Source organism: Rhynchophorus ferrugineus, unplaced genomic scaffold (genome assembly GCF_030347505.1).
Source record: "Rhynchophorus ferrugineus isolate W39M unplaced genomic scaffold, kcgeb_rfMv2 rfM3, whole genome shotgun sequence".
Taxonomy (NCBI): Eukaryota; Metazoa; Arthropoda; class Insecta; order Coleoptera; family Curculionidae; genus Rhynchophorus; species Rhynchophorus ferrugineus.
Window position 1 is genome coordinate 25,349,424 of NW_027472582.1, and position 20,516 is coordinate 25,369,939.

General features: G+C 30.8%; 1 protein-coding gene across 2 annotated transcripts in view; it reads right to left on the bottom strand.

The window, feature by feature from the left end:
- The window catches only part of LOC143192915 (GATA-binding factor A), an 88,175-nt gene extending 69,381 nt beyond the window's left edge, over positions 1–18,794 (bottom strand). The window contains exon 1 of one of the 2 annotated variants that reach the window (XM_076398739.1): positions 18,566–18,794. The gene's annotated coding sequence lies outside the window, so the exon portion shown is untranslated. Of the gene's footprint in view, positions 1–18,561 lie in introns of both variants that reach the window. The other variant, XM_076398740.1, reaches the window with a different exon arrangement.
- Positions 18,795–20,516: the final 1,722 nt, after the last annotated feature.

Genomic DNA, 20,516 nt, shown 5'->3' on the forward strand with positions numbered 1-20,516 from the left:
ATATTGTGTCATGTTTATGGTGATTAGTGCTTACGCGGGCGCTACTGTCAGAATTGGTTTACTCATTTAAACTTGGTGAAATTCTTGAATCAAAGGAGACAGACATATTTTCACCTCACTACGTATTTACGGAACTAGTACGCTATAAAAAAGCTTCGAAATATGTACATAAGACTGAACACTAAAAAAACTTCGTTAGTTGAGTTCCACATGAATTAACAATAAAAAATTTAATGGACATAATTTTTATTTGCGCATTTCTGCTGAAAAGGAAATTGGGCAATTTTGAAACAACTGATTACGTACTATGAAAAGTGGACCATATACGACAATAATATAGAAAAATAGCTATGGTCGAAAACTACAAAAATTTCACAAACGTCTGCAAATTTTGAAGGGAATGAAATTGCTCATGATAAGCTGCTGGAACCTTAATCGACACTCTACTCTCAAGAGCTAATGCGATTAACGCTGACTAGAATTAATCTCGGTTACCAGACTCGGTCAAAATTGAGAAAGATAGGCAGGAAAATTCTGATGCATCCACTGTATAGAATAGATCTTGCCCCGCCCGACTATATCTCCAATTAATGTAAATATGACTTTAAATGAGGCCTGTGAAAAACAATTGGTTTCATTTTTCGTTCAGAAATATTAGAAATTTTACAGTAACGGAATTATCATTTTACCAACTTTTACTATTATAGGTTTACCTTACATCATATTTAGTTTTTGAAGTTTATATGAATGAATTCGCGTTGAATATGAAAAAAACGAAAATACTTTTTTCTCAATCCTTCATAACTAATAAACTAACAACTAATGTTGAGTAATCATACTTAATAACATCTGTTATTGCCTTTCTTTAAAAGTTTCATGTTTTTAGAGGAACAAACAAGCCTAAACAAACAGTGTTCGTAACCAATGAGCTTGTTTTGAATTTGTACTAAAGATATTTTGTTTATAAAACATTTCCAAAGGTGTTAAAATACACAGAGGAAGTATCAGAACTCCTTTATATTTATTACCTGTTTATTAGTAATTGTTTGTCCTTCAATATAAGTTTTGGCATAGCATCGACAAAATATATTATTAGAGATACCCAATTTTATCATTAAATAAACAAAGTGATCAGAAATAATGAAGTTTATTTTCAAAAATCATATTTATTTCTTACAATAGCAATAATAAATACAATAATAACAGCAAATAATGATTAAAAATTAGCATAATTTATTATGTAAATTTTCGAGTACTTGTATAAAATTAAATATTAATATTTATGAAATTAAAGGACAGAAACAAATTTATTGTAGAAGATATACGCATATAATATAGATATATTAAGATATTTGTTTTTTTATTATAATAGAAAAAATTAAGATAAATTAAAATTAATCATTCAAGTTTGATGGAAAAAATGTCATTCTCCCTATACAAAATATATATTATAAAAAACTTATTTCTCCATATCATACAACTGATTCCAACGTTAACAGAAGAAGGAACAATAAAAGAAACTTAACCCAAAACGAAATCTATGTATTTTCAACCATTGTATTTATGATTTTTATATGCGCGAGATTGAGAATTTAACTAGAGAATACAATTTAAAGTTATAGTTTTCTCTCTTAGAGGACAACACGGACTGATTCATTTGTCAATATTAACAATTTGCTGTATACATAGAAATGAACATGTATTATATAATATAATAAAATTTAAAAGAATTGTCTCGTTAATATATTGTAGAATGCCTATTTATCAAAAATCAAACAGGATTAATTAAAATCGCTACACTGACCATCGTCTGGGTAAATACAAGGCACAGCAAAGAAATGGCGATACAAAAAGGCCAGCTGACATACCTAAAAGACGCAATACAGCCGAGCAAAAAATTAATTGAGACAGAGTGTCGTGTTACGGACAGCGACAATTTTTTAATTGTTGTGTTTTCTCCATGAAAGCAACAAAAAAAGTTAACCAGTAAACAGTCAATGTTGCCGCAGACTTTGCTGGACTTTTACATTGAAGATAATTACCAAGCAAAAGTGAAAAAATTCGTTTCTGCAATACGAGGTATTTTAGTATGTTTGATGATATTTATGGTTCCGGGATCCTTCACATCGGAAATTAATGACAGAAATATTATGATTGTTATGCCGAAAGGCCTATGTTGCACAAGATAAATTGTTCTAGTCGTTCAGTCCGGTGTACTAAGACTGAAATAAAGTAGCTTCTTCTGTAATATAATTAAGTGTTTTCTGTGTGTGATTTATTTATCTCTTAAAATTTACGTATATTATTCATTTATTTTATACTCTAATATTGTTATAAATGATAGATTTTTTTCAAAGATTTATTAAATGTGTCTGAACATAAATTCAATAATATTTAAATATTCCAGTTTTTTTTTGCTTTTATTGAATTATACTGTTTTATCAGGACGGAATTTCCTATGTAATTTATTAACAATAAATACCATAATCATATAAAAATAACTCTTTCAGATAAGCTGATAACAATAATGCACTTTAATATATGATTCACTACTGTTTATTAATAGTGAACAATTATAATATAAATATTGCAGTAAATATATTTGGTAAAAGTATTTTCATTGTATTCATGTTATTGGTGCTCAACTTCCATGGAAATATCTATAAGGAAGTTTTATTGTTTCTTTTAATATTAGCAAAGGTTATTCATAAGAAAATATATTCTTTTGACTCTTATCATAGGTTTTCTGGGATTTTATTCATCAAAATATATTCTAAACTCTTCAGTGAAAGTGATCCATCCATCACAATGACGATTTGGAGTATAATATATACATACACCCGAGTTGTTCAAGTTCCTTTGGGGATTTTCTTATAAATATGAGCCTAATAAAATGTCTCGTAAGTGTTCTCTCAAAGACCAATAAAAAGGACCGCGAAGATTTAAAATACTTAAAAGCCACTAAAGCCGCCTCATCCACTTAAGGTTTTTTAAGGATATAAATGAGGCGATGTATAAAATGCGTCTGTTGTCTCCGATGGATTTTTTAAAGAAAATTACTTTCGTTTTATAACATATATGTTGGTTTAAAATTATATATTTGTATATATAATTTATACTGATTGACCGTAATATAGCTGATGCTTGTTTGGTTGGGTGTAACATAAATAATATTATTATCTCTGTATTAGAAATTTGGAAGTTAATGGAAGGAGTTTAGAGTATTCACTGTTTTGTTTCGAAAATCGCCATTTGAAGGCATACATTATATTTACGAATTCTACATAGAAAATATTCTGAGAGTAGATCCTAATTGGTAAGCATATAATTCAAAGGTTCAAACAAGTTACGACATCCACCATCAACAGATTCTCTATGTAGTCCAGTAAGACTTTGACTATATATTCAAAGAGCTTCTCTATCTACTTCATGATGACCCTATAGGGTATATCTTCCAGCAGCTTCTATAGGTCCTTCAGTGGGGGTCCGACATCATTTTGAATTAGCTTGTTTTAATTGTTTATTCATAACTTCAGTTGTAAATGCCTTCTTTTTATTATTGCTCTTGTCTGGATATATTAATTTAGTGGCACATGTACATTTTTGGCACTATTTTGGCTGTCAACTTTGTATCAACTGTCTTCTGTGTCACTCTTTTCATAGTGTTTGATTTAAATGTAAAAATTTTCCTATGTTTCTTTTGGTACAATCTGAAGGTATGCGTGCAAATACATTTCGGTGACTAATTTTTAACTCTCAATTCCACATTTAACTGCGATACACCAGCATTACCATACGTCAGTATGTATCAATGTATAAGTAATACTTATACATTATACAAGTTCTTATGATTTCGTTCTTCTAATTTTCAGAGTAATGTCCTGTAATGGTATTGCTTCTACATCTTTGATTTAGTAACTTTCGATTACTAGCTAGCTGATATGACAATATCATATAAACTCATATTTGCATCTCCTGTCCATAATTCTAATTGATAAATTTGGTATCCCCCCAGTGATATAATTAGGTTCTTGCTATTTCGCTTGATGGAGATAGATTTCAAGCAATTAAGCTATATTTTCCAGTCTCTAGTCCATTTGTGGATATTGTTAACTGCCACTGTACTTTTTCTATAGCTCTATATTTAGGCAGATATATGTTAGTAATTTATAATAATTGTGCCGCCAGCAAATCTCCCAAATACTGTTGTTGTGACATCAACAGTGTAGAGAAGAAACAGGAGTGGCCCTAAGACACTGCGAATCTCCAGATGAAGTAGGTTTAAATGTGTGGAGCATTTTCAAGGCGCATACAAAACTTAAAATTTTCTTTCGAAAACATACGATCAGCAGTTGACAATAGTTCCGAGGTAAGAATTTGCTCATTTTATAGATTAGTCCCAAATATCATATCAAGTCAAATGCCTCTGAGATGTCTAGGGCTATTGCAGGATAGAATTTCTTTTCTTCGAGTGCCTGTTCAATAACCACCGTTACTCTAAGCACTTGGTCGATTATTGAGTATTGGGAAATCTGGTATTTTTATAAGTAGTTTAACACGTTTTAATAGTAGTTTCTCAAATAATTTGGATATCGCAGGTAGTCTCTAGAGATAACTAAATTTATTTACTCCAAAATGCAGTATTTACGATAACGCTTTAACGGTTACAGAACAAGCTTTTTTAGTAGAATGTATCTTAGATCGTTTAGTAGAATTATGAAATATAATAGTTTATATACGATATATGATATAGACGCCAATCAAGAAGCTTAACATGAATTACATTATAAATGTTTATTTTATACCCAATTATTTAAAAAATCACTAGGTGTGTTATGTTTAATAATTTTGCATTATATATGCATTCTAATTGCAGAAGAAAATTTGTAATAATCTGAAATTTTAAATTAGTGAATATACGTCGAAAAAAAATGTTAAATTGCATAATATAAATTATACTCTTTAAACACATTTAAAGCAAGATCAATTTTAGATACGAACGTGATTATATCCCAAATTAAACTTAAATTACACTACTTAAGCTAAAATTAAATGTAATACTTATACACTATATAAGTAGCTTCTTAAATGATTTGGATAGAGCATATAGCCTCTATAAGAGATAACTAATTTTTTTACTCCAAAATACAGTACTTACAGTAAAGTTTTAGAGGTTACGGAACAAACCTTTTTAGTAAGGATATGTCTTAGACCCTTTAGTAGAATTGTGATATGTGAATAAAAATTATACTCTTTGAATATATTCATTGACTCTAATTTTTTATAACATCTTACATTGTAATTAGATGTTACTTGTATCAATACACAAACAAGATAAATTTTAGATAAGTTTTAGATAAGTTATTATATCGCAAATTAAACTTAAATTATACTACTTAAGCTAAAGTTAGATGTAATACTTATACACTATATAATTAGTTTCTTAAATGATTTGGATAGAGCATGTAGACTCTATAAGAGATAACTAATTTTTTTACTCCAAAATACAGTACTTACAGTAAAGTTTTAGATGTTACGGAACAAACTTTTTAGTAAGGATATGTCTTAGACTCTTTAGTAGAATTATGAAATGTGAATAAAAATTATACTCTTTGAATATATTCATTGACTCTAATTTTTTATAACATCTTACATTGTAATTAGATGTTACTTGTATCAATACACAAACAAGATAAATTTTAGATAAGTTTTAGATAAGTTATTATATCGCAAATTAAACTTAAATTACACTACTTACGCTAAAGTTAAATGTAATACTTATACACTATGCATGTAGTTTTTAAAATAATTTTTATAAGGCATGTAGCCTCTAAAAGAGCTAACTAATTTTTTTTACTCAAAAATACAGTACTTACAAAAAAGCTTTAGATGGTACGGAACAAGCTTTTTTAGTAAGTTTAGTAGAATTATGAAATATAATAGTGTTTTAAATAAACGATATATAAATGTCAATCAAGAAGCTTATCGTAAATTACATTATAAATGTTTATTTTATACCCAACCATTATTTATAAAACCACTAGGTGTGTTATGTATAGTAATTTTGAGTTATATATGCGTTCGAATTGCAAAAGAAAATTTGTAATAAATTGAAACTGTAAATTGGTGAATATACGTTGAAAAAATGTTAAATTGCATAATAGTTCCGAAGGCCGTAGTAATATACGAAAGACGACAAACCAAAAAAAGGGAAATTTCGCAATAAAAACACTATAAAACCGCAAAAAACTTAAAATTTATTTCCCACATTAGCGGAGTCAATTAAGTCTTAAGTGTATTTCTTCGTATTTGAGACAATAAATTCGCCATGAAATGCGGAGGACAAGTCTGGGCGCCTGACCCGCCGGACACGAATACCCGTTTCGGGTTTTTGGCAAATTAGCCCCATAAATTTTGAGGGCGCGTGGCTACACCACGATAAGAATCTCAGGTAGAACCATACGGATCAATTTTTTTTCGTTTTCGAAAAAAACGGTAGGTTTCCAACGAAGGTGATACGACGCACCCTTCCATCTATTAATTCATTAGCGCGTGCAAATAGATGACGACCGTGAATGCATCATTAATAATCTTTCAAGTGACGCTACTGAATGCGCATATTTCGGAGACCCTTCGGCAAAAATATCACATCTGGACGTTGCGACATCGATCTTGATTTTCATTCAAGTTATTGACATAATTTAATATTTTTTAGTTTGGTTTTACGGTTACCAGGTATACCGGAAAGTCTTTACCGGTTTTTCTAACAAATATCGCTAGGCCTAAGTACGCAATGTTATGATTTGAGACATATGTCATTTTATTCTACAGACATGAAGTTTCAAAGCCATGTTATATTTTGCGAAACTAACACCGTCGTAGATTTATACATCACCTTTCAAAATTGTAAATTTCGTGCCTGAAAACGTACTTTTGCGGGATGCATTACTTATTTAATGCTTCTTATTTAAAAGAAAAAGGCCGCTGAAAGTCATCGTTTGCTGGTATAACTTTGTGAACAGTCAGCATGCTCTACCTTAGAAACTAAGTGAAAATTCTAAAGTGGTGATTTCGATGTGCAAGACAAAGAACATTCTGGTAGACCGAATAAGTACGAAAATGCCAAACCGCAAAAGTTATTGGATGAAGACCCAACTGAACTCAAAAACAATTGACAAAAGCGTTAAATATAGCCCAAGAAACAATTAGCGACCGATTATGAGCAACGGGGAAGATTCAAAATATGAGGGGGATAGGTGTCACATCAATTCAAGGGCAGGCTAATGGAAAATTGAAAAATCGTCTGTGAAATGCTACCTCAAAGGTATAATCGGAAGCTATTGGGCCGAATAGTAATGGATGTTTAAAAGTAGATTTGTTTTGAAAACCCTAAGCAGAAATAAAATCATGGTTATCACCTGGTGAAGCCGGCCGATCGACTCCAAGGCCAAATCGTTTTGGTTGCAAGACAATACTCAGTGTTTGGCGAGACCAGAGTGGCGTGGTGTATTAAGAACTGTTAAAACCTGGTGAGATAGTTATTAGCGATCGCTAACGACAACAAGTGGTCAATTTGAATCAAGAATTTATTGAAAAACGTCCAAATTATTTTACACCAAAATAACGCGCCCTCTTATAAAGAAAAACCGGTTGGGAACCAAGGAAGCGTTGAAAGCACTTGGATGGGACATATTATCATACCAGCCGTACTCTCCAGACATTGCCCCGTCCAACTATCAACTTTTTGCATCAACGGGTCATGTGCTTGCAAAGCGGCATTTCGCCAATTTCAAAGTAGTTAAAAATGCCCTCGGTGAATGGTTTTGCTCAAAGGACAAACAGTTTTTTTTTGGGATGGTACTTATAAATTGTCTGAAAGATGGGGAAGAGTATAGAATCAAATTACCAATACTTGAAATAAATACATTTTTCCATTTTCTTGAAAATCACATAGATTTTTTCAGAAAACGATAATAACTTTCCAGTACACCTGATAAATGAATTGCTGTTCATTAGGTTTAACTCGAGAACGACTGGACCGATTTATTAAACATTTATTAAGAATATAGTTGAAATATGTAGTAACTGCTTTACCATACTCTAAAATTTATGTATTTCACATTTGTTATTATTTAGGCACAAATTTAGTGCACAAGAACTTTCTTTTTTATATTTCTTTAGCTTATTATTAACAATGCCAAGAAGAAGATGAGCTGCGATGAATCTACTAACTTATGTTATAATCGGTGGAAAAGTCACAATTGGTCCCACCATCAAATCCATTAAACTTATTAGTTTCTAGAATTTAAAATTATTCTAACCGCTGTTCTTAGCTAAAATTCAAAAATATAATAGTTGTTTCCAAATAACATTGATTGGCGCAACACATATTGTGCAGAAAAATTTCATACAGATTATACAATAAAAGTTTTTTAGTTCATTTAAATTTGTGTCAAAAATAAATCAGTTTTTAACAAAATCAATAAGACAATAAGGCTTACTATGAGCGCAGTATCCACTGCAGATCATCAATTCTTACAAATTTCATTGGGTCAGCTAGTTAAAATATAAATTACTCAACAATTATACTAATATTATAATTATTTAATTTAGTTTTGACTGGTCAAAGTAGGGTAGGTTTATTTTAAAAATATTATTTCGAAATGGAAAGGCTATAGAACTTGACATTGATATACTAATATCAAGGTGTCGATATAAGAATTAGTCGTTTAATTCTTGAACCATATTAAGAAATACTGAAAAATTATTAAGGTGATTTTAATAACGACATAATGATTTCCATCCAGTCTCATATTCATTCTATATATTATGTAAATAAATGGAACTATTATACTTGAGGTTCCCCAGAAATGTTTCGTATTCAATACGAAAATTCTAAGGTAGGGCTACACTAGACTATTACTGCTGCTCATGTAATGAAAATGTTCATAGGTCTCTATATGGGTAAGTATAAAAATAGTCGATTAAATTTTCTAAAATTGGAATAAAAAAAATAGGCTACTTAACTTAACTAAACTTAGCTGCACGTTTTAAAATTAAACAGAGCAAAATTATTTTAAAGCACTGACAGGACTAGTTACAATAATGTAATCAAGAAGTTATAAGTTATAATACATACGATGATTTTCTGTTCGATAGATATAAATAATGAACAGAAGTCGCATACTCTTGATGTGATCTAATACTATTAAATGAGGAATATGAAGAAAAAATGTAAGCAATTGATCAAAGGCAGATAAGTTTATTTATTACTAGTTTATCTTATGATAAACAATTATAATGATGCACGACGATATTCGCATTGAACAAAAGAAGTAGTATTTTCTAAGAACTATGAAATAACAAACTTAACTTACTGTAACAGTGATTAAAAATTATAAACATAAAGACATCGCATGCAGAAAGTGATTATCGTTACAAATCACTATATGTTTTCTTATTGAATGTTTATAATTAATCTTGTTAGAGCCTTTTTAATTGTTATGGAATACATTGGATTATATTGGTGAAGTTAATTGTAAATACCGGTATGTGTAAGTGTGAAACACTTAATTGTAAATCTGCAAATTAAATCGGGAGTTGATTTACCCAATAAATACAAAAGGCATCAAATATTTGTCATTCAATATATCTCCATTTTTGGTATAGTCGCAACTGTTCTACATTTACAGGCAGTCAGTTTTACATAATTCATGTTACTCTCTATGACCGTCACATACTTGGGTTTGACCATTGTATCTTACATCCAAAATATTTTCTTTACTTCAGAAGTAAATGTCATATGTCCGGCTAATATAGCTGTCTACTTTGTTAACCTGCCTATTTGAATTCATTCTCCCACTGTTGTTATAAGTGATTGAATACAACATCGCATCTGAACTATTATCAAGTTATGACATGATAGTCATTCAGAACTGTATAATTTTGCACCCACTAATGTCTTACGCCCTCAAATGTTACTCAATCACCTGCTTTATCTGGATGCATTGAAATTTACACTTGTTAATAATAACATATAGCGACAAAATACCTATATACATCCTAGTAAACATAGACTCGTTTCTGTTTAAATATTATAATTTTCAACATTTTTTTGACAAAATATGAAGTTACGACCTTCAGCTTCCATAGTAATAATGAAAATTAAAAAAAACGCTTATGTCTAAATGAAAACGCTATTTAAAGCACATGAAACTACACTGGTAGATTAATAACTAAAACTGTTGATGTTATTCGAATCTCGGGTTTGAAAAACTTCAAATTTTATCTTCAAATTCGTGAGATATTTCAAGTAAAAGGTCAATTGAAAAGTCGTACACTGATTATAGCGATCCTCCAAGTCACGAAATTCCTTTTTATCCTTTTTTTTTACAATAACAAAAGTTGCTTCACTCAAAATGCTATAATTCACAAACTGATGATCTGACAGCTGTCAAATGTATACACTCATCTTTTGAGGGCTAGGGCTAACTAAAAAACATATAGATTTAATTCTAGTAGCGCCATCTATGTGTCAGGCCGGATACTTTTCAATTGACCTGTTAATATAAAAGAAGTGCGGATGCTGATCAAAGTAACCGTTCATTAAAATATATTCAAAAGACATCTACCGAATTCTTTATGGAAGTATATTTGATCAAATGCCAATAATACTTCATCATTGCTTTAACAATCAGAATATATCTAGCTACCATTTTTTCTAATGTTATATATTGGCGTCTCTGGAAAATACACCCAGTAAGGTTGTAATGTTAATAATGGTGTTGTAATACTAATAATAATAATGGCAAAAATATAGGGGAAGGGCGAAATAATTCACCAATTGCTTCAATAATGATGAATATGGAATATCTTTCCTCACTTTTTGCTCTTCAACTCCCTATCATGGTTCAATTATGTTGAGGTCTGGTGATTGTACTGGCCAACGAAGAACATTTCTGGGTGTCTGTATATATGCATTATCACTTTGCAATATGGCAGTATTTGACAGTAATATACTAGTCATGGTAGTGCTTCATTATTACGGCTAGTGATATAAATGAGAGCACCAGGTTGAATACAATGATATTACAGCTCAAATCATAATGGTATCTCCTTCATGCTGGACTGGTAGGCTTTTTTGCGGTTCTCCATACAAAACTCCATGCTTTGCAAGTTCTCCATACCTAGCTCTTTGTAGGAAACAATGAAAACGATGAATAATCGGATTATACCATTATTCCAATCATAAGTGTCCAGGTTTTATGAAGGTTGTACCACTTCTCTCACAGCTTAGTGTTACAAAGAGTTTCATGCTGGAGCGTAGGAAGCAGGTAATCCGGATGGTAGGCTTTTTTTGGATTTCTCCATACGTAAGTCCATGCTTTGCAAGCACTCCATGCATTGTACCACTTCTCCCGCAGGTTAGTGTTACAAAGAGTTTCCAAAGTATAATCTTTCCACAAATGAAGGCGTTGTACAACTCCCGCCATACTGTTCTTGTCTAAACAGTATTACTCAGGTGAGTATTGAATTCTGCTGTCACTGCGCTGTAATTTTATGTTGTCTGGCTACAACCTTTTTAATGTTCGTTGATCTCTATCAGTTAAATTTACGTTACACCCTCTATTCCTCCTCACAGTTTTACCATGTTTTATATATGTTATCAATAGATACAGTGGATACTGTCGCTCGTGAAACAACTTGATCGCTTGTTTTAACAGTCGCAGAACAAAGCATATAATACACTGAAATATAACCTACAATACTTGATTTGTTAACTGAGCATTATTTACACGGTAACAGTCTTGCCAACTTGCAACAGGATGTACACTAGCGTGGTGTTCGTATTATTGTACTTTAAGTTAAGTGACCAATTTTTCACATGCTAAAGTCAATGAAGTTATAGTCTTAGAACTTAATAAACTATATACTGTTTTAAGAATGTCATAAAATAAAACATACTTCATATTTTAATTAATAAAAATATTTAACAATTATTTTATAAAATAATATAATTTTATAAAACCAATTTTCGCCAATTAATAGCCTGGTTATGGCCGGGTTAATTAAAACCACTAACTCTCGCATAGAAGCTATTTATGGATTGCGCAAATTAGAATAGTTTGAATAACAGATACGTCGCATGTGGAAGACGGAAAGATATTTCTTGCACTATCCACAATTTAAAATTGTCTTTGCGGCTCGCAGTAGTTCTTCGATTTAATAGCGAGACGAGGTTTTATCTTTTCCGTTTACAACTTTAGCGTAATTGTCAATTCGAATTTGCCTATATACAGGATGTTTGCAGGTATTTTAATTAACGTAAAATAGTTATTGTTATTTGAAGATTAAAGCGGTTTTATATTATGGGCAGGTCTTATCTGATTTCAGTTTCGTTGAGTATTATTATACTTATATCAATTTCAGATAAGTATTTCCACTTTTAGAACATTTATCACGGAAAATAAATAAGCCGTATAAAAATATTTTTAACTATCATTATTATTATTTTGACAAATTGAAAACGTTATTTAATTGTTTAATTCATTTGTATACATTGCAATCAGAACATATGATAATCATATATCACAATCGGAACAAGACATTATAGCTATACGAGGGTCACTATTTATATTTCGGGAATCGGCGACACTGTTGTCATGTGAGTCCATCTGGCGGTTCTATCGGAAAATTTAACAATTTTGACGAAACACGTACTCAGAACATTTTGTTGCACGGACGCTGTTTGTTTATTTTATATTTAGTTGAACGTTTTGACGACCATTTTTATGCGATAATTTTTGACGATTTTCGACGTGGATTATCACAACAAGAGTGCATCAATCAACTTAATTTGACTTTTGGCGATGAAGCTTCATCAAAAACCACCGTGTATCGCTGGTTTAATGAATTCAATCGTGGTCGTAGTTCACTGTCACACGAGTTTCGTGAAGGTCGTCCAAAATCGGCTGTTGTGTCAGAAAACATCGATGCTGTGTGCGAAATGATGAGCAAGATCGGCATGTCACCTATTGTGGGATTGAGCCATCCCTAAGCATCAGTTCAATGGTATAACCCCTAATGTAACTTTAAACAGAAGAATGTTTTTTGTTTTTTTTTGTACATTGGTATACATAAAATTATATATACGATGGATATTTAAATTTAATCAAATGTATTCGTAGAGATGCGCATAACCGCATACTTAATAACCAATGCATTTTTGAACACCTGCTATATCATAACAGAAAGGTTGCCATCACAATCAATCCACTCATTAGTTTATGTATGTAGGTGTGCGTAGGTGAGCTTTATATATAAAGCGAGATCTATTGACAAATTCATTGATTAACTCTAAATTTAACTATTATATTAGTTCATCAATTAGTAAAATATATAACATGCCTTATACGAGGGTCACTATTTGTATTTCGGGAATAAGAAAAGAAACAAATAGTTAAGCTGCGAATATATTTTAATTGTTTTTCAAAGTACTCGCCACGATAATCGATATACCTTTGTATACGATTAAACTAATTTTCAAAGCATTTATTCCATTTCGAATGAGGTATCTCCAAAACATGTTTTTTGAATACTTCAGTAGCTTTTTCGGGCGATGAGAATCGTTGACCATGCAGTTTATTCTTCACGGAACAAAAAGAAGTTATTGGTCATCAGGGCTGTAGGGCGGATCATCATATGTGCGAGCTCGCACTGTCATGATGAAGAACAATCTGGCGTCTCTTGTTTGTTTTCCTTATTTCACCGAAAACTTCTGACAAACAAATGGTTGTGTACTAATCAGAATTTATTGTTCTATGATCCTCTAGAGGCACTGTTGCAATATGACCAGTTTTTCCGAAGAAACAGGCCACCATTTTCTTTGAAATGCCTTGTGTGCGAACGACTTTTGTCGGATTTGGTTCATTTTGGAACATCCGTACAGTCGATTACTGCTTACTTTCGGGCTCATACGAATATATCCATGATTCGTCACCTGTCACGATTGTATAAATGTCTTTCGAAGCACCGCGATTAAATTTCTTAAGCATTTCTTTGCACCAATCGATACAGGCCTTTTTTTGAACGATTGTCAAATTGTTAGGATCCAACGCGAACATATCTTTCCCACAGCTAAGTGTTTATGTAAGTTGCTGGTGGAACTAATTTAGGGGCTTAGGGATACCTCAATCTCACATTTGGTGACATGACGATCTTGTTTAATCATTTCGCACACAGCATCGATGTTTTCTAACACAACAGCCGATTTTGGCCGACTTACACGAAACTCGTCGATCAGCGACGACTACGACCACGATTGAATTCACTAAACCAGCGATACACGGTGGTTTTTGATGGAGCTTCATCGCCAAAAGTCAAATTAAGTTGATTGATACACTCTTGTTGTGATAATCCAAGTAGAAAATCGCAAAAAATCATCGCACGAAAATGTTCACGATTCAAATCCATTTTTTGCCTAGAAAATACTTTCAATTAAATATAAAATAAACAAATAGTGTCCGTGCGACAAATTTTCTGAGTACGCATATCGTCAAAAATGTCAAACTTTACGATGGAACCGTCAAATGGACTCACATGACAACAGTGTTGCCAATTCCCGAAATAAAAATAGTGACCCTCGTAATACTGATTTTATTATATTAATTTTTAAATAATAGATATTCAAATAATAGGTAGATATTAGGATGAGCAAAAAACAAACAAAAAAATAAATAAAGTGAAAATAAAGACATATTTTACTTACTTAAAGTTATTGCTCTCACAGTACATAATTAAAAATATATTAGATTTAGAATGATTTTTTAAAAGATAATAATAAAAATGAATAGATGACCCGTGATAACTACATAAATCAGTACTTAAGATAATCTATTAGTAATTATCAATTAACTATTGTTAAAACTTACATTTATGTACCTATCGAGATTTAGGGTGTACGAACGACTATTATATTTTCAAGACTGTCAATTGTGAAAGTCTAGAAACTCGTCATGGCTATATTTAAAATTTGACATGTTTATGACTAGCACTAGTCAAAATATAGCTTCTACTTTAAAGGGTCTCAAAAATATTTAATTACTGTTTTCAAACAAGATTTTTCTTTTCACTCACTTTATATTAAAGGAGTAACACAAGAAACAACATTTCAACAATGACTTTTTAAATAATTACTAATAGGGTTCAAATTTATGAATATATTTTGAGCTTTCGAAATGTTACACTGTTACAAAGGAATAAAAACATTGGATGCTAAATTAGGGCCATAGAGCTTTTTTAGTGGCCCAAATGATAGAAATGATTTTACGTATCCATTACAACCCAGCACTAATAATTTTCGAATAGCCTACTTTAAATAATTATAATAACATTGCTTATAAAGCATTTATTCCAACAGATTATAAGTTTTATGTAATATATTATCTATTGTTAGTGAATAACTTTTCTAACCATCTTTTTGGCTACATTCATGCACAAATTCAGGAATCGCTGCTCAGATAGACCATCAATTATCGATGAAATTAAAAGTAATCAGAAGGAGTCAGAGGAGCAAGAGGAGCAAAGAGCTTCCCACATATAACACAGAGCAGATAACCTTTCCATATAAATTGCAAGATATGCATGAAAATAGTTTGGATTTATAGACATTTTTTGTTATATTTTGGAGCCTTTTTACCAAGCCTATCGTATATATATATATATATATATATATATATATATATATATATATATATATAAGGTAAGACCCGCTTTCTGAGAATATCTCTAAATGGATATTCACCAGCCTGGTTACAGGCATGCTTAGGTTCATGAACTAATGTCCCAAATCCAAAAATAAATTTTTAAAGTGTGGTACTGACCTAAAATTGCAAATATAGTTTTGTTGTTGATAGATTGTTACAATATGATATTTTCATATCAAGCAGATTTAGCAATTTGATGGTGTCTTATTTTTTCGGATCTAATATATTCTTATATAATATAACATTATATTACTATATAACACATAAGTAACAAAATAGATATTACACGAGCTCTCGGATATATCATATTAAAACCGTAGAATAAGCAACACACAATATGTAATTAGCATAACTACCGAACACCTTACCGGTCCGATAAGGATGCGCTTGTAGATATTTAACGGGAAGACTGACATGTACTAGCTTATGATAACCTTAATGGTCGCCGATAATCTTAACGCTTAACGCAATTTTAATTGGCAGACTTGCATACATTTCCAGTTAAGGCATAGTCGAGTTTGTGGTAAACGATAAAAACTATCGTAGTTGTAAAAATACTATCGGGTCTATACGAAAGTAGAGCTGAGTTAAAGGTTTTAGTTTTTTAGTTAATATAACTATGTTATAATGCAAAATCACAATACAATGTTGAAGTAAAACAAATTATTTGAAAATGTATATAAGAATGAATGTTAAGAATGGATGAAAAATGAAACCAATATTAAGATATTTTTATCATTGCAACGTCTTTCTAACTAAAAAACTAACTGCTTTAAAGTGATGTAATAAGAAATATTTCATGGTACTCTAAAGTATCACAGCAAACATCCGTTAAATAATAACAAGAAATAATTAATATTTCTAATACATTTAATGTTAATTGGGACGTTTAAATATATAAATGATTTAAGTAAATGTAACCGGTGATCGATTATAATAACTTGTATTATTAATATTTCATTCTTTTAATATTATAATATAGAAAGACACGTGCGGTTATATTTTTAATTGCTTAGAAATAGATTAATAGGTAATATTCAAAGAATTATAATAATTAACGCACAAGGATAACCATATATAACCATATGAGGGAGAATACATAAATGTTATAGTGCTTTTGTCAAATTTTAATTTATGAAATTCTCAGTAATTTATTTTGCACCCACTGGAATATAAGAAAATGTTTTGCTTAATTAGAAGAAAATCATATTTCTCAGTACATGTTAAATTACTATTATACATGAAATTATTTAAAAAGAAAACAGGAATATACAAAAGGTTTTTCAGGGCAAAGTCCTAAGAGGTATAGCGAGTGTACCTAAATACTATTGGACTGATACACCGAAACCTTCACATATCTACTGTCACTCACGAAATCAAGAAAACTGCACGGAAACAAGGGGGGAATTTCCATTCCCCTGTAAATGTTGGAACTATCGGATAATACCAGTACAAAATACAGACTCAAACCATTTTATCTTGTGTACTGTAGTGAGGTGAATTTAATGGTGAGAAACAGCAGTGTTAACACATTAACATCGCCAGTATATAGACTACGTTGGGTCCTCCTAAATATATACATATTTAAGCTACTGTACCTACAAATTGTAGGTTAGCCGGCAACAACAAGTGACAATGTAATAAATAACTTAAAAATATATTTGTTTTCATATTTCTGCAATAATATGAAACTTGGCGATAGGTATTGAGCAATTGCGTCTCGATTAAATTGACCTTTGATGATGAAACCACACCAAGTATTAGTATGGTACTGCTCATTAATGATGCACAACACATGCACAGACAATAATCAAGAAATTGGTACAATATAACTGAGCACATTTTGCATGTGTATAGCTATAAATGCAAGACACTGATGAACAAGTGAGTCTTTGAACAGTGAGCATTGATTTGATGACCCATCGGGTTGAGTGATTTTGAGAGAAATAGACTGGAAGGAGAAGAACAACAAAATATAATGTAATAATAGTTAATACAAACTACTTTATGGTAAATAATTAGTTATATATCATATGCCATTTCGCAGACTGAATGATGAAAATCATATGAATTAGCTGTTTTTATATGAAAAAAAAAACGCTGCATTGACCTTCACAAATATTTAAATCAAAACTAGTTTCTGATACTTTTCTATTTTAGGAAAGAATATGTGGTAATAATATCTTTTAGATGCTATATTTTGCTATATTTATCTTCTAAATATATATATATAATTATTTTTTATTTTTAGTTAATATAAATTGTTAATCATTACAAATGTATTTAACTATTATCATAAAAACAGCACTAGTAAGATGTATTTATACTGATTACTGAATTTTATGTACACAGTGAATAGTATATGATTAGATTAACACTAACAAAGACATATCTTTACATTACAGTGATATTATAACAAAAATAATAAGCAATGCTTATCAGGCGCATTTAAACCGGACACACACATTATTTTATCGCTTCAAACTGTCTTATCATTTAAAGGATATGATAATATTGTTTGATAAATAAAACGTTGAAGACAATGATAAAATATTAGACAGGATATGCAGAACGATTATCTAAAAATAATGGCCAAATTTTAAGTTACTCATTTATATTATCGCCCCAGTGTAATGTTTGTTTTGTTTAAAAGGTTTATTTAACATGTTTTAAGTTGCTACAATAACATTTAATTTGACGATGATAATGAATTTAACTGTTGTCCTTAATAGTGGAAACGAAACTGAGTTATAGAAACAATACTCACTGATATTTCTAAATTAATATTTAGGCTTACCTACCCCTTAAGATGAAGAAATAGCACGCTGATTTCGTCGATAGCACGTATAACACAAAGTCACAAAATATAAACAAAACCGTATGATAATCACTGATAGTTAATGTCCTAAACCACTGGTAATTATCGGTTATTGATAAACCTATGGAAACCGAATATGTGCCGAAGCAAACCGCACTGTAGCTGTGACAAGAGACTGTTAACGTCGAACTTGGTAAGCTCGAAGTCGCCTCGAAAGGATTCAATGACTTGGGTATGCGGTTAAAATTGGCCCCGCCTTATAAAATGGTGGGGAGACCTCACCTCCTTAACAGTGTATTTTTTTTATCAAATTACCATAAATTAGTGGTAGATCTGAGATATGTTCGTTAAACAGGTCCGATCTGTGCTTTGCATATTCCATTTTTAGAATACCAAGTTTTTGTTTTAAGATTCTCTTATTAGGCCTCGATCCAGAGAACAGTTTTAACGAAACGTAATTGAGAGTAAATCATTACTAGATCTATTATCATATTTTAATAGTGTTTACTATGATCCCTCACCACTAAAGTGTAAACAATAAATTCCATTATTCTAAATGTAAACGGTAGATAGTACTGTTAATAAATAAGTTGAACATAACTGAAACAATATAAACATTTTTACACAAAAACCTGCTACCTCAAATAATTTAATTCGCTTTAGTTTTCGTCAGGCATCTTCCTACAAGATACTAACAATCGTGAAGACTTTGATCTGACCAGCTCACATATTTACTTTTTCGGTGTCGATGTAAAGGTATTGCATACACCAGGATATTTTAGAACCATATATCCATGAATTATAAATCATTTTTCATTTTTAATATGCTGCCAAATTTATTAGATTAAGACTTTCCCCCTATCCAATTTAAGTTCAGTTTTAGGTCATTACAGAAGATTCATGCCAAGATACTATAATTAATAAAATGCATACAATTTTCTTATTAATTCTTATTAAATTCAAAATTAATTGAAATTAATTTAGTTAGCTCTGTAAAGTTTATGATAAGGATTTAACTTATCCTTGATTATTTTTGTAAAGGCGGATTTATCATGATTTTAATTTCTAAACCCCACTAAAACAGATTGAATTGTTTAGGCTATACTTGTATAGGTGGAAATTACTATGTTTTAATTTATCAAGAAGTACAAAATAAAATTATATATGTTTTAACATTGATAAGACACTAATAGTTCGATAAGTGTACTTTAAAATTAACGTTTTAACGTTAATTAACGCTCGTTGCTGCGCTGAATTTTTAACCGACTTCAAAACTCGGCTGTATATATAATCAGATAATCATCAAAAAAGTGCACTTGTGGTGGTCAGATGTTTTATTGGAACCAAGTTAGGATCTCATGGGGGAAGGGTGGTGAATCGAGAAAAAACCTCAAATTTCAAAGGCACTTACAATGTTTTCACTTATTTTTTATTTAAAATAATCAGATATTATTGTACAATGTTATTGCTAAACTGATGTAACGGAAATATCGGATAAAAGTAGTTCAGTGCAAAAGTCAGCCAGTTTGCTTTTAAAGCACTAACCATATTATATGTGACGTCGTAGAGACGTTGTTGTAACTGTTTTTATGGTGTAATGGTTGAAACCTGGAGTTCATACGCGGAGGTCGTGGATTCGATTCCCAACAGGGCAGCAACTGTTTTTGTTCTAGTTTAATTGAAACATCTGTCATATTACCTAGACTAGGTAGCGCACCCCAGGGCTTGAAATATTCCTTATTTTCAATTATTGTTTCTTTATTCCTATTTTTCTTCATACGGATTGGGCTGTACTTTTACTTGAACTATCCATTGTAATACTTATAATACTACCAACTTCAAAAAATAAATAAGGAACTCACTAAAAAGTAAAAACTAATAAAACTAGGATTTTTAACACAAAAAAAAGGTTTTAAAATAAAATATGTACATAA